At 43.5% G+C, this 15,031-nt stretch overlaps 1 protein-coding gene across 2 annotated transcripts in view; it reads right to left on the bottom strand.

Annotated features, from left to right (window-relative positions):
• The window catches only part of LOC146862330 (cilia- and flagella-associated protein 337-like), a 336,132-nt gene extending 322,164 nt beyond the window's left edge, over positions 1-13,968 (bottom strand). The window contains exon 1 of one of the 2 annotated variants that reach the window (XM_085641532.1): positions 13,865-13,968. The gene's annotated coding sequence lies outside the window, so the exon portion shown is untranslated. The remainder of the gene's footprint in view (positions 1-13,864) is intronic. The other variant, XM_085641531.1, reaches the window with a different exon arrangement.
• Between the last annotated feature and the right edge of the window lie 1,063 nt (positions 13,969-15,031).

Genomic DNA, 15,031 nt, shown 5'->3' with positions numbered 1-15,031 from the left:
ACCATAGACCTCGCAAGAGTCATACATAACACAACATATACCTACAGATCTAAAAATAGATGTCAATCATAAACCAACATTTTCATTTCTTAATTAGGGAGCACATATAAAATGTACTTTACAACCTATCGAGAGGTTATGGATGAAGTGCCAATGTGCAAGGTTAAGGTAACAGGCCAAGAACAACTATGTAATGTGCAAATTTTACATGGCGGGAAGCCTATTGTGCAAATTCATGCTGAAAAAAGGGGGGTAGAGTGAGACTGATACAGGCTTTACGAACTGAGGCAGTCGTGTGTTATCCATGTATGCAGTTTGCACTGAGAGTGCCAAGCCTCTGCAAGCAAACGTAAATGATGTTTTATTGATACATGGCTTGACAAGATAAGGGGCAAGTTAAGGTGACAGGCCAAGAAAAGTTATGTAATGTGCACATTTTATATAGAGGAAAACCTATTGTGCATAGTCATGCCAGGAACAAAGAGGTGTGGCGAGACTGGTACAGGCTTGACAAACTGAGGCGATCGTGTTTAGGCCTGTGTGCAAATTGCACTGAAAGTATTTAACCTCTGCGAACTGACCCAGTTTATGTTTTATCAATACATAACTTGACTGGATAGATATTAAATTATGTCCACTTCCCTAGCAACCTATCCCTGCATGGTGAGGCACCCCATGGGTTCCTATCGCTCTCTTCACCAACCTCCTCCAATCCCTCCAATGTCCGAACCTATACACCAACCAGGGTTTTAAAAATGGCCAGAAACTGTACCATTGTGATGTTCAGCATTTTATTTCTAGTGACTCTATCAGTGCAGTTCTACAGGTCCTGAATCCTAAGCTATTAAACGCTCTTCTTAACAAACTTCTTCGCTGGGTTGCCAATGCAGGACAAATACATATAACGTGCTGTAAAGTCTCATCCCCCTGGTGACATAGGCGGTAACTCTTGTCTTCTCTTTGGCCTCCTTCCCTCCATTTTGGAAGGAAGTCTAGTGTGGATATTTCACGAGCCTCAGTGCCAGGACTGTCTTTTTTATCTTCCAGTGGTAGGTTGCTTCAAGAAGTGGTAATTCTCATAGGTTGGAATATGACTTTAAGACCAGCCACCCATGTAAACGCTTGGACAGTTTTTCTTTATCTGCTACCCAACTTGGCAGTTAAATCGATTTATTTACCATTTTCTTAAAAGTTTGCCCAGATAAATTGGTCTCCCATAGATTACCCAATTCAAGCCTCCCAATACTGCTCTCCAGATATTTCTTATAGACTCCATTCCCCCTTCGGAGGTTGATTTCAGTCCAAACTCGACTAGCCAGCCTATCATCTGCAGCTGAGCGCTTAACAAATGCTGCGGGTCTAGCAAGTGTCTGTTTCGTTATTGAGAACTCCAACCTTACTTAGGCAGGCCAGACTGATCTGGGGGGAAACAGCCTTAACCACGCAGCGTGACCTACGCGGAGCTGAAACACGCAGGCAGTACTACGCACGTCTAAACCTCGAATATGCCTTAACTACGCATATGTGTGATTAAGACATATGCGCTGTTTAGTTGCTGCTGCTGCCGGGCGGAAGAGCAGGAAGCAGGTAGAGGAAGGATTGGGACGAGGTGAAGGGGTAAGGCCGGTTTTGAGGGGGTGGGGGGTAGTTTGTAGCGGTTGTGGGGTCGTTTTCAGGTCTGGGAGGGGATCTGGGTAGTTTACAGGGACGACGGGGTCAGAAGTTTTAGGGCTCAGGGCAGGGGACAGAGGTGAGGGAAGATTATTTTGGTTGGGGGTAGTTTTGAGGGTGGGGGGTCGGGCTAGTTTTCAGGGCTGGGGGGGTCGGAAGCTTCAGGGCTCAGGGCAGGGGACAGGAAAGGGGAAGTTTTAAGGCTGAGGGGGCAGTCGACCTGGGGTGGGGGTAGGTGGGGTTAGGTTTTAGGGGGTGGGGCTTATTTTAGGGCTCAGGGAGGGGGCTGGGGTCAGAGTCGTTTTTGTGGGGCTAAGTTGTAGGGCTCAGAGCAGGGGACAGGATAGGGGCAGTTTTCCGGTGGAGGGGGCAGTTGGAAGCTTTAAGGCTCAGGGGATGGAGATAGGGGTAGATTATTTGGGTTGCAGGTAGTTTTGGGGGTGGGGGGTCAGGGTAGTTTTCAGGGCTGAGGGGTTGAGAGTTTTAGGGCTCAGGGCAGGGGACAAGAAAGGGGCAGTTTTAAGGCTGAGGGGGAAGTTGAGCTGGGATGGGGTAGGTGGGGTTAGGTTTTAGGGGGTGGAGAGGGGGCTGGATAGGGCAGTTTTCAGATCAAGGGGGCAGTTGGGCTGGGGTAGGGCAGAGGTAGAGAGTTTCGGTTTAGGGTGTTTCTAGGGTTTAGGGTAGAGGGGCAGGAGTGTGATCTTTACTACACATGACTGTTTACCAAACATGTCTTTACCATGAAATTGTGTGGTAAAGGCATGCGTAGTGAAGACACGGTTGGGGTTTAGACCGCGTGGTTAAGGCATGTGTTGTTGAGGCATGCGTTTTTCCATCACACAACCTGATCTGGGTAACCAGAAAGTTTGTTAATACAATCTTATCACCAGTTTGTCAAGTAAACTGTGCCTCAGCACCTAACATTATCTCTGATCTGTATGCAAGGGTTGGTATCAATTTGGCCTTCAATACTGCCTTCAAAGGTTTCAAATTGTGGCCTTGCATGGCTCTTGCCAATGATTAAAATTCATAATTGAGTGTCTGCGTTTTCCCCTCGATCGCCTGTCTCTGGGGTACAAATGTGCCTCTTGCATCGATTTTAACACACAAATATACATAGAAGGGGGATGGTAACACACTGCTTCACCACCTAAATATACATAAGTGGATGCTTCATCTGTTGTATTCTCACTAAGGTGCCATCTACAGTTTTTTTTTGATGCACCAGTTGAGTGCAATAACATTTGTTTTTTAAGGTTTACTTCCAGTTCATTATTATCTGCATATGTGCCAAGACAATTAGGTAGCCTTTGAAGGCCTAATTGTGTGTTGCTAAGAAGTAATAAGTCATCGGCATACACAATGTTTGACAATTGTTGGCCACCCAAGCTTGGAGCATGAGCTATCTGCCCATCCAATTCTGTTTTAAGATCTGAAATATATAGATTAAACAAAAGGGGTGGTAACACGCAGCCTTGTTTTAGGCTAGTTGAAGTTTTAACTTTCTTTGACACGTGGGTACCATCCCCGATATTTATCTTGACTCACGTATCCGAATATGTCCACCTGATTGCTTGTAGGTTATTAGGTGGCATTCCCCATTGTTGAAGCTTGGCCCATAGCCTGTTAAACGGAACACAGTCAAAGCACATGTAGAGTAACATGCCTGTGTCTTGTTCTATTTAAAATTAGGCCGATGGCCATATGGTTGTTTATAGTGCCTTGACCCCTTATTAAACCACTTTGATTTGGTGGGAGTCTCCCAATTCCATGTGCCCAAGAATCCAGGTCATGAAGCAGTAAAGTGGAGAAGAATTTAAGGTCCACATCCATGAGTGCAATTGGTCGGTAATTGGTAGATGAGGATGCCTTGCCTCCTTTAAAGATGGGGTGGATTACTGACCCCTTCCAGCTTTCAGTGATGACTTCATTTGCCAGGATGTTATTAAACATTGATGCCAAAAAGTCTGCCCACCTTGATGTAGAATGTTTGAAGAGTGCCTGTGGCAGCTCATTTGGGCCAGGAGCACAATCTGCCCGCGACTTTTTGATGACTTTCTCTAACTCCGCTGGGGTATATACAAAATGTGCCGTCAAACCCTTGTCCCTGTTGTCATTTTGGGGTCAGTCCAGTCAGGTTGCATCCAAAGTGCTTCCCTTAAAATGCAGTTTTAAGTATTTGACCCAGTCAGACTCACTGATATTAGAAATATTAGCTGCCATAGGACCTTTCTTGATGTTATTAATAAGTTTCCAGAATCTTTTTGAGTCATTTGTTTTTGAAGCATGTAACAACTGGGCCCATAATGTTTCCTTTTTGTTTTTTTGTGTGCACCCAGATCTCCCTTTTCAGTCGATGTCTTTCATTGCGGAAATTTTCTAATAATTGCTTGTCTTCTGGGTTTTGACTTAATTGCCAGAAATGCTTACCTACTTTAGTTTTTATTTGTCGGATGGATTGTGACATAACTATGATTATACAGCGCCCCAGGTGAACTTCCTTATTCCCTCTATTGCCTCGATGTATGTTGGTCAAATTGTTGGCAAATGTCTCCCATACCACTGCCGGGTTGAGACCTTTGGAGGCCATATCCTGAAGGCTTTCCACATCTTCCTCTGCTAGACTCTTGACTGTGCTTGAGGACTACTTGAGCCATTTCAGATTACCCGTGCCAAACTCTACTTGTAAAGCAGATGCCACTTTATGTTTACATATAGATGTATTTACCATGATCACCTGAGGATTGTGATCATTCTCCACGTGATATGCTATCCTAAAATCACGTACATGAGTGTATAAGGGCAATATAACAAGTGTGTAGTCTAAAATGAAGACCGAGTTACCTGAGACTCTTGTCCAAGGGGGGGGGGTTACCTGGTTCCAGCCATTCAGGACAAGTAGACCAATTAAGTTGCAGACCTTTCTTAGTACTTCTCCTGCCTAGTCCTTCTGATTTTGAGTTGGCATTTTTTGCACTAGAAGAGGTCCAGCTGCTTCAGTGTGTTCCTCGCTTGGCTGATGGGATAAATTAAGATTAAGGTCTCGTGTGACTAGCCAGTGCGATTTGTGATATATATTTTGTAGGTGAAATAAATGTGCTGCCATCCTTCTTGCTATTATTGCTCTTTTCTTTGGATTAACATACAGATTGACAAGAATGATGGATTCTTCTAGATTATTGGCCCAACCATCCATTTTCAGAGCAAACACGCCTGGATCATCGAAGGACAGATTAGGATTAATATAGATTGCCAGACCACCTTTCGCCCTTCCGAATGTACTGCTTCTTTCGACTAGTTTTGTATATTCTTTATACCCGATTAATGGGATGCTGCCCCGGGCCCAAGTTTCCTGGATCATTATTATATCAGATGTTCCCAGGTATTGTACAACCACTGGGTCCTCAGTTTTTGTCTGCAAGCCACTGACATTCCAGGAGCAAATTGTTAGGCCACAATTAATCTATATAAAACACATAACATAAGATAATATTACAGAAAATAATGATACATTAATAACAAACACTCCACATAAGCATGAAATAAAACTCTAGTAAACAAAATTACACAAACTACTATTAAACCTTCCAAAAACCACAAAACAACACAATAACTACCATTTAATAGTAACCCCTAGATCCCCTACTTTCAAACCCCTATAACAAACCTTAAAAAAGGTTTTACCTGCTCCAACAAAAAGCAGCACTTTTCCATGACCTACTTCCGGGAAAATGAACCAAAATTAGACACACAGACTACAAAATTTAACATAGCTGTAAATAAATGGCTGCTAAATACAACAAAAAAGACTATCTCCCTATAGAAAACCATCGGGATTTAATAAAAAAATATATATATAAAAATGTTTAAATAATGTAAAACTTGTCAGAAGGGTGATACTAAAGTACGAATGATTACTGTAAAGTATCAAACAAATAGTTTCTTTGAAACCAAGGAGAGGGGCTCTATGAGTCCAAAGGGACAGAGCACCTGATTAACTGAGTAGTTAAAAAACAAAATTCCCTTTGGAACTATTCAATGTATTCCTTCTAGAACTAATAGCACATTTTCCCTTATGTCAAGCATACAGTTACATACCAAAACCAATCATATAATATAAAAATATAGTAATGGAACCACTCTACTCAAGGTGTGAAAGTACTTATGCACCTTTTAATACAAAAAATAGAAATTACATCAAGATATAAAAATACAAAAATACATTAAAAATACAATATACATAATAGTCTATCCAGGATAGATTACTTCTTGACATCGGCGGACAGCCTACAGAACGTAGTGGACATAGAGATCCGCCCCAGAGGGATATCGAATCATTCCTCACTGCTACTTACATACACGTGTCACCACACAGTTAGGCGACGCATTTACCCCATATACCCAGGGTATTTAAATAATCACAAAATCGTTGCCGACCTCACCAATGCGACGTGCCACTACTTTACAGAAAATACACTGTCAACCTCATCTTCAGTCACACTTTGGGAGGCCTACAAAACTGTTATCCGAGGGCAAGCCATTGCCTCCATAGTTGGTTATAAACGCGAGCAGCGACGGGACTTAGCGGACATAGAATCAAGTTTGCAGCAGGCTGAAGACCGCCATACGCAGCACCCGACACCAGAAACGTCACAATCCCTCTGTGTTAAGCAGCAGGAATATAGAGAACACTTAAAGGGGATTACAAAGTCCAAATTAAAGAGTACACAACATAAGATATATGAAATTGGGGATAAGGCGGGTAGGCTTCTGGCTTGGCTGGACAAGAAAGAACGGGCAAGGAGCTGGATAGCGCAGCTTAACACTCGGGAGGGAGTGATGGTATCCGACCCTCAGGAAATTGTAAACGGCTTAGCCACGTACTTCGCCCAGGTGTATGCGCCTGCGACGACCAACACGGTGAAGGAGGCGCTAGCTTACCTCCATGACATAAAAATGCCCACATTAACACCGGAGGCGGCAGCCACGCTGGAAGCTGACCTCACGGCGGACGAATTGAAGTCAGCAATTGAGTCCCTACAGTCGGGGAAGGCGATAGGGCCTAACGGCATACCCGTTGAATATTATAAGAAGATGGTGGGTACGCTCTCCCCTCACCTCTTAAACATGTACACCGAAAGTCTGGAAGCGGGAGAAATGCCGAGGGACCAAAGGGTGGCGACCATTGTGGCGATTCCGAAACCTGGAAAGCCTCCCGCGGAATGCACCTCATATCGCCCCATATCATTACTTAATGCTGAAACTAAAATACTCGCAAAACTTTTGGCAACGCGCTTAACGCCGTATATGGCGACCCTCATACACCCGGACCAATCAGGCTTCATGCCAGGTCGCAACACGGCTCTTAACCTGCGACGGCTCCATGGGGTGTTGGCCCGTACGCCCTATATTAAAGAACCGGCTTTTATTCTCTCCTTAGATGCCCGCATGGCGTGCGATATGGTGGAGTGGCCCTTCTTGTTTGCGGTCCTTCGACATCTGGGCTTTGGCCCTAAATTCTGCGCATGGGTAAGCCTGTTATACGCGAAGCCACTTGCGCATGTCACGGCCAATGGGCACATGTCAGGAGATTTCCCGCTAGGACGCGGCACTCGCCAGGGCTGCCCGTTATCCCCCTTGCTGTTTGCCATGGTGTTGGAGCCATTGGCAGCCCTGATCAGGTGGGAACCAACCGTCAGGGGACTCAAGTGGGCGGTGGGGTGGGAGGACCGCATATCGTTATATGCAGATGATGTCTTACTATACCTGGCCTCACCCAGACGTTCCATTATGGTGCTGCTGAACGTTTGTGAAAACTATGGGAGGGTATCGGGTTACACCATAAATTGGTCTAAGTCGGTCTTATTTATACTATGCGGTCCGCTACCACAACTGCCTAAAGGGTGTGACCTCCTAATCACGACAGACTGCTTTAAGTATTTAGGGATCTATGTGACACCTAAGCCAGAAGACTTTATTACCAAAAATGTACTGCCCCCCTTGGACCATCTAAAACGGGATACCGCGCATTGGCACGCATTACCCTTGACGCTGCTTGGGAAAGCAGCACTCTTTAAAATGATGGCACTTCCCCGATTTTTGTATGCTCTGAAAAATACTCCATTCCCAGTGCCAGCGAGCTATTTTAAAGCAATAGCCACAGAGGTCTCTAGTCTATTGTGTGGAAACAAACCAGTGCGAATTGCAATGGAAAAGCTGGTTAGGGGTTGGTATGATGGGGGAATAGCGCTACCAAACATACAGCTGTACTATTGGGCTGCGCAGTTAAAAATAATCAATCAATGGATCCACGCTCCGCAGTCCGACCCTGCGTTCCAGGCGGACAGATATCTATTAGGAGATGGAGGAGTTATGGCAGCCCTATACAATAAAAAATGACCTAACCGGCTGATTGGCCCGACGGCACATACAATAGACATATGGTATATGGCGCAAAAGAAACTGGGATGGCAGGGGGTTATCACACAGCTTACGCCGCTCTGGGATACAGGAAGGCTGGGAAAGCTTAGAAAGAGTAAAGGATTCAACACCTGGGACGCCATAGGCATCTCTACGGTGGGAGCCCAGTGGGTGAGGGGTGGGGTGGTGGCGTTCGAACGCCTGCAGGAACAATACGAGCTGGCCTCTGCTGAACAATTCAGGTACATACAGATTAGGCATGCACTGCAGGCAGCAATACCGCCGAACACCGTCCTGCCGGAGGCCTCTCCATTAGAGGACAGACTCCTCACTGACTACATGACGAAAAAAGCCACCTCCTTCACTTACCGTAAATTAGTTAATAACCTACCTGACCCGACACAGGCGCTGAAGGTCAAATGGTGTGCAGACCTTGGGGACATGGATGACTCGGATTGGCAGATGGCACTCTCGTCACCGCGGGAAGTTGCAATACCCTCTAGATTGAGACTCGTACAGTTGAAGATACTACACCGGGTGTACTTCACTAGATTAACCTTACACAAAATAGGGAATACCACACACCCGTATTGTCTGCGGGAATGCGGAGAAGAGGGGACTTTTTACCATACTATATGGCAATGTCCAAAGATTATGACATACTGGGTGGCTGTAATGCGGACTATCTCACAAGTGGAGGGGGTATCGGTAACGCCAGAACCTAAAAGATGTTTGTTAAATATATGGGAGCCAAATGATCTAAACCATCCGGCACAAGACTGGGCCACATTGGGCATGATGGTCGCCAAACGGAATATAGCCAGGTTGTGGGGCTCCAGACGCCCGACGATGGTCAGGGCATGGTGTAAAGACATGGATGAAGCAATGGTAGCAGAGAAAACTACATATGTTAACCGAGGTTTTCCGCAGAAATGGGGGAAGGTTTGGGGTGCCTGGAACAAGTACAGGGGCTTTATCTGGGAACCACCAGAGTTGCCGAATGAGGATATTTCCATCTGAAGCGGGGAGGGGGTGAGGCGCTGTCTATGGGTCCGTAGGTGAGATCTGACCAATATTCTGGTGTAACAGTGTTCTGAGCGTTGACGTCTGATAATGTACCAACAGACTGCACTTGTATAGATATTCCTGTGATTGTGCTATGCCCTAACTTTAATAATAATAAAAACAATTTAAAAAAAAAAATACAATATACACAATATGAAGTCAATTCAGGGACCTCAATAAGAAAAGATTTTAAAGACTCCTAGCAAGCTCAATAGATACAAAATACATGGATAACCAAACCCCCTGGAAAGGAAACTACATGAGACAATAAATTTTGCCTTTAGATCATCAATTTGAACAGTGTTTAGACAGAACCTAGCAGGTTAGGACCTTCCCTGTCTCAATGGCCACTGTCACACCACAAATTTAACAAGAATCACTTCGTCGACGCGTTTCGGTGGTCGTAGATGAAAAAGGCCACCTTCTTCAGGACTAACAATTTCTATTCTTATCCACACATTAATTGTTCAACCTTTAATATGTATTTATGTCGTCTTTGAACAAACACCTGTTTCTTTGGTGGGTCAAACTCTAGTCGAACACTCCCTCAAATTCAATAAAATTGTAGGCGAAAACCTATTCATTGTGTTAGCAAAAACCGGAACACGTCTCGGTTAATCTTAAAATATTTTTGGTTGCTCAAACTTTCAAAAATCACAGCATCAAGTCTAATTACTTGTCCTTTTTATTAAAATCTACCGGAACACATCTTGGTGGGCTATATAGCTCTTGATACCCAGTGTATTCCGGCACTTCCTCTTCGTTAAAAAATAGTAGAGTGGTTCAATTACTATATTTTTATATTATATGATTGGTTTTGATATGTAACTGTATGTCAAACAAAGAGTGCTATAAAACAAATATAGTAATATTTAAAAAATACTTAAAATGTTATGGAAAAACTGTTTAAAATGTATGTGAAAACTGTATTAATGTATAAAAAATACATGTACCACAAAGGAAACATTTTTTAACGATATAGAAATGTACAACATTGTTTAAATATTATTTAAATGTTTTATTTAATATTAAAACTACTAAAATATTGTTTATTGTTTAAATATAACTATGATTTGTTCTTATAAGTAAAAGTATACATGGAATAAAATTGCATACATATATTTTAAATAAAACAAAAATGTAAATGCAACTACAAACTGTTATGTACCTTTATTATTATAACAAATATAAATCTTAATTATGTATGTTAAAATTGCAAAATCAATTCACAGCTTAACCATTTTGGGGAAAGTCTCGGACACTAAAAGAGTTACATTTACTATCTCACTCTAATCTAAACCACTTTGGGGAAGGTGCTGGACACTAAAGCGGTCACATATACTATTCCCACTCCAAACTAAACTATTTTAGGGAAGGTGTTGTACTGTAAATGGGTTACATTTACTATTCCCACTCCAATCTAAACCATCTGGGAAAGGTCCTGGGCAATAAAGGGCTTAGATTTACTATTACCACTCCAATCTAAACCATTTTTAGAAAGGTATTGGACACTAAAGAGGTTACATTTACTATCACCACTCACATCTAAACCATTTTGAGAATGGTGTTGGAAACTAAAGGCTTACATTCACTATTCCCATTTTAATCTAAACCATTTTGAGGAAGGCGTTGGCCACTAAAGGGGTTACATTTATTATTCCCACTCCAATGTAAGCCTTTTCAAATCAGGTGTTGGATACTAAAGGGGTTACATTTACTATTCTCACTCTGATCTAAAGGACTTCGGGGAAGGTAATGCACACTAAGGGCCTGATTACCACTCTGGCAGTGTTCCTGCAGCTGACATGATTCACATGCGTTGGTTCTGTCTGAGTGCTTATGTGCTTTGGGCAGAAGTATGCACAGTCATAACTCGTTTTACAGGCTGCCTGGACCTGGATGGGGCGGATAGCTGTATGCTGGGTCTCTGCAAGTGCCAAAGGGTGGGCTGTGCCACAAACCGCTTTCTTGACTTGCTGCTGTTGATAGCTCGACGGCTGATATCGATGCACTGGAAAGCCTCTGTGTTCCCAGGCACAGACCACTGGTGGATGGCAACCATAAAATGGGACAATGAAAAGGCTACGGTATTCTGGTGAGAAGAGATTAAAGGTCTGAGGAAGAGACCCATAGTGGCTGCATGGGATGAGATACTTCCACTCTCCAGGGGATCCCTAACAGCGAGGAGGGCTCTGTCTAGTGCGCTACGGCATCACCTGAGATTTTAGCACCTCCCCTGACTAGGTATGGCCTCCCCCCACAACGGGCGGTGGGCGAACCAGAACGGGAGCGTGGCTCAGTTAAGTCGTTCAGGCCTCTGTCCATTGCTCCTGGCAGAGGACCGGATGGCCCCATCCCCCCTCCCCTACCTTAACCCCCTGCTACCCTCCCACTGGAGCGAACTGCAGGCATCTTTATACTGCATTTGTTTTTTCTGTCACTGGAGAGATTTAGTTATAGGCTCACATTTTGTTTACAGTTGGGTTGAAGAAGGTTGGAATAATATGTCATCAGATTCCCGTATTGTTATTGACACATTCGCAGCACGACATTGAGTCTGTAATTGTACAATTGCATATTATGACATGGAAGCTGCCGTTAATAATAAAGATGATTTGAAAAAAAAATCAGGAGGAAAATGTTGGTCAATCTGGTTATTTTCAAAACTAGAGCTTTGAGTGAGTCTATGTATTATGTGGAGCAGAGCTATGAGTGACTTTGGTAATCACTCATTATACGGTTTTTAGGGTCTCCGGGTCACATATAGAGCTCAGCTCAGAATGACTCTCGATTTTTTAAATGTGCTTGGGTAATAAGGGAGGGTCTCTCAATGAGTCTGCACACTGAAAAGAGCATGCTTCCAAGTGACCCTCTGTAATATCAAGAATAGATCTATAGGTCATTGAGCATTATCAAGAAGAAAGTTGTCGTACGTCACAGCATATAAAGTATAATAACAGAAGCACATCATGCGCTAAGTTCAGAGCTTCACAGATAGTGACCTTTGACATTTTGTTTGAGCAGACGCAGAGGTAAGAAATAAGCAGAGTCTACAAGAATACTTTTTCATGAACTTCCTCACCAATTACATTTATCTTCAGTATTTCCATAAATTCTTTCACGTAACAAGAATGGCCTGCTGAGATTTACATTGCAAGTCGTAACTTAGAACAGTTTATCTTACAGCAGAAGCTTATGTTTAGAAAAATAGTCTATCGCACTATACAATGAGGTAAGAGTCGTGTTCTATGAGACGGTACTCTGATGGAAAATATCCCAGTTCACGGTGCTGCTACATGGAGTTAGTTATACTAGAAGCACAGACTTACTGGTGGTATAATGCACAGTATTCCTGATGTCCATTATTTTTCTTGCATCATATTAAAGAAGACCATTACCTCTGCAGTGGCTTAGTGTTACAGATAGACAACATTTCATCTGTTACACCTACATTTCCTGAAGTGCATCCATTATTCAAACTGAGCACAAAATGTTTCTAATAGCACTATAAAACAACATTTAAAGTCACAATGTGCTTGCTGTTGAGGAGCACACATTTGTATACTTAAAATGATCCTCTATACGCATATAATTAAGAATATGTTTCACATTTCACCAGTGAATATATGTTTTTTCGAAAATTGTGGGGAGGAATTATTTGCCTCCTTCCACCACCCCAAACACAAAGTAGTGCTTATGGTTTTCGCTAATTTGCTTCACTCCTTCATTCATTAAATGGTCTTTGAGAAACCCTTTAGTTTTAGTGAGCTGAGCCCTCCACTTTAAAATAGTTCATGCAGTAATGCAAAGTTGCTAGCTGGTCAGCTCGGGGTTTTCTGCGTTTTAGTCTATATCTCCACGCTTGACAACCCTTTGTGATCCTGTGCAGATCACTGTATCCCCGTGTCTCTGCTCCCTCATCTCCAGGAAATTGTGAGCGCTTAGAAATGGCCTGGTTACTACCACGCTTTATATAGAAAGGTGGATCTCTGCTTCAAACCATGGTCATTTCTCAAAGCAAGTCAGCTACTGAAAGTTTATTAGACGTGTTTTAAATAATTGATGTATTGTATGGCAGGAGGTTGTACGTTTTCTTTACCTGCAAGTGTTCAGTATGTATCACTAAGGACGATCTATAACTATGCCATCGGCTGCTTAATTTGAGCCGATGGTTGCCGGCGGGGGACACCGGCACCTATTGTTGCAGATCGACACTTACTTTTGGGGACCCACACTGCGAACATAAACTAGGGAAAACGCACAGAAATTGCCACACAGGGAGAGAGCAGGACACTGCGAGTGTGCGATAAAGGGGCGGGGAGTGCCTGGTAGAGGGTTGAAGAGGCGTGAGGTGGATTTAAGACTATTTGCATTTGCATAGGGCGCGCTAACATTTAATAGCGCTGACCGCGGACTTCTGAGCAGCGCTTTTTCTTTTACTTATTAGGAAGTGCTAACGAGAAGTAGTTCAGCACGTCACCAAGGGAATACTTTTAAAGAAGTCAAATAAACAGTAGCGTGGAAACCAGAGTCTGGCACGTTCAGGGACATTCACTGCATTTTTGTTTGGTATAATCTGATATAGAGTCACCAGCCCCAGTGATTACCGTTACCCACTTCTCGCCATTCGAAGTTAAAAGCAAAAAGCCCAGCCCAGCAGCACTCTAGAAACGAGCGAGAGATTGGAAGAGAGCGGGTACTCACTGACCGGGGGTTTATCTCTCCCAGAGCCGGCCTGTGTGTGGAGCCTCCCGGGCTTCTCGATGGCTCCTCAGAGGCTGCTGCTGGCCAGCAGCTCTGCCTCCCTCAAAGGACCTTTTAACTTCAGTAATGCTGAAGTTGCTATGGGGACATCATTTTCTAACACCCAAACAAAAAGCTGCTGCTAATACTAATCACAGGTCTTGAACAACCAACGCCGTTTCTAATGTTTTGCTCAAGTACCGTGTTCTCCTGAAACAATGTGCGAGCGGGGCACGAGAACAGCCGCGCGCCGGAAAAACCTCCACGCGATGGAATTCCAAATGCAAGAGGCCCACAGTGACCTTTCCGGAAAGGATTGTTCTGGCGGAACAGGCTATCCTCTCCTCATCGTCAATAAAACAAAGAAAGTAGCCTTGGTCAGGTATGCCAAAGCGATGAAAATAAAAAAAGACTGAATATTAAGCTGACTGGTCTCCCAGGAAATGTGGTGGTTTCACAATCAATATTCCAAAAGATTATACTCATATTGTTTGCTAACATTGGAAAGATAAAAAAAATAAGCAAAAACTCCTTGGCTTCTTGATTTTATTTTTTGCATTCCTATGAATTGTATGATGTATTTATACGTCATCAAGACATTGAGCAGGTAGGCCAGCAGACATCTTCAATGGATGGAGCTACTGCACCGGAAAAACTATCATTATAACAATAATTATAAGTGTCTCCATCTGGGCTTATGCAGAGAGTGTCAAGAGATGCTACTCCATGAGATTACAGGGCGGAGAAGAAAACAAGGATACACCCAGTGCTTTAAATGGGCCATTACTGTCCGGTAAGGAGTACCAGCACTTTTTTTATTTTGAGAGGGAGAATATCGGCACTTCTCAAGAGAAATGTAATACTTTTAATTGGAGAGTACCAGCACTACACGGCACCAGGAGAGACGGATCACGTTGGTGGCGCACCACTCTTGACGAATGTTTGTCTACAGAGGGTCGCTCTCTACTCCGATGCCAGTTCCAGTGTCTTACATAATAAACTCTGTTCCCATTGAGAAAGAGTAAGAGACATCACAGACTCCAAACTTACAGGTGGAGTATCAACCCACAACTGTGGGTAGTAAGAGGGGTTGTAAAAAGGCATAGGGTTCTGACTTGTCCTGAGGAATGCC

The sequence above is a fragment of the Triturus cristatus genome, chromosome 2_2 (assembly GCF_964204655.1).
Source record: "Triturus cristatus chromosome 2_2, aTriCri1.1, whole genome shotgun sequence".
Taxonomy (NCBI): domain Eukaryota; kingdom Metazoa; phylum Chordata; class Amphibia; order Caudata; family Salamandridae; genus Triturus; species Triturus cristatus.
The sequence above is the reverse complement of the archived record's forward strand: the minus strand, read 5'-3'. Positions and strand labels throughout refer to the sequence as shown.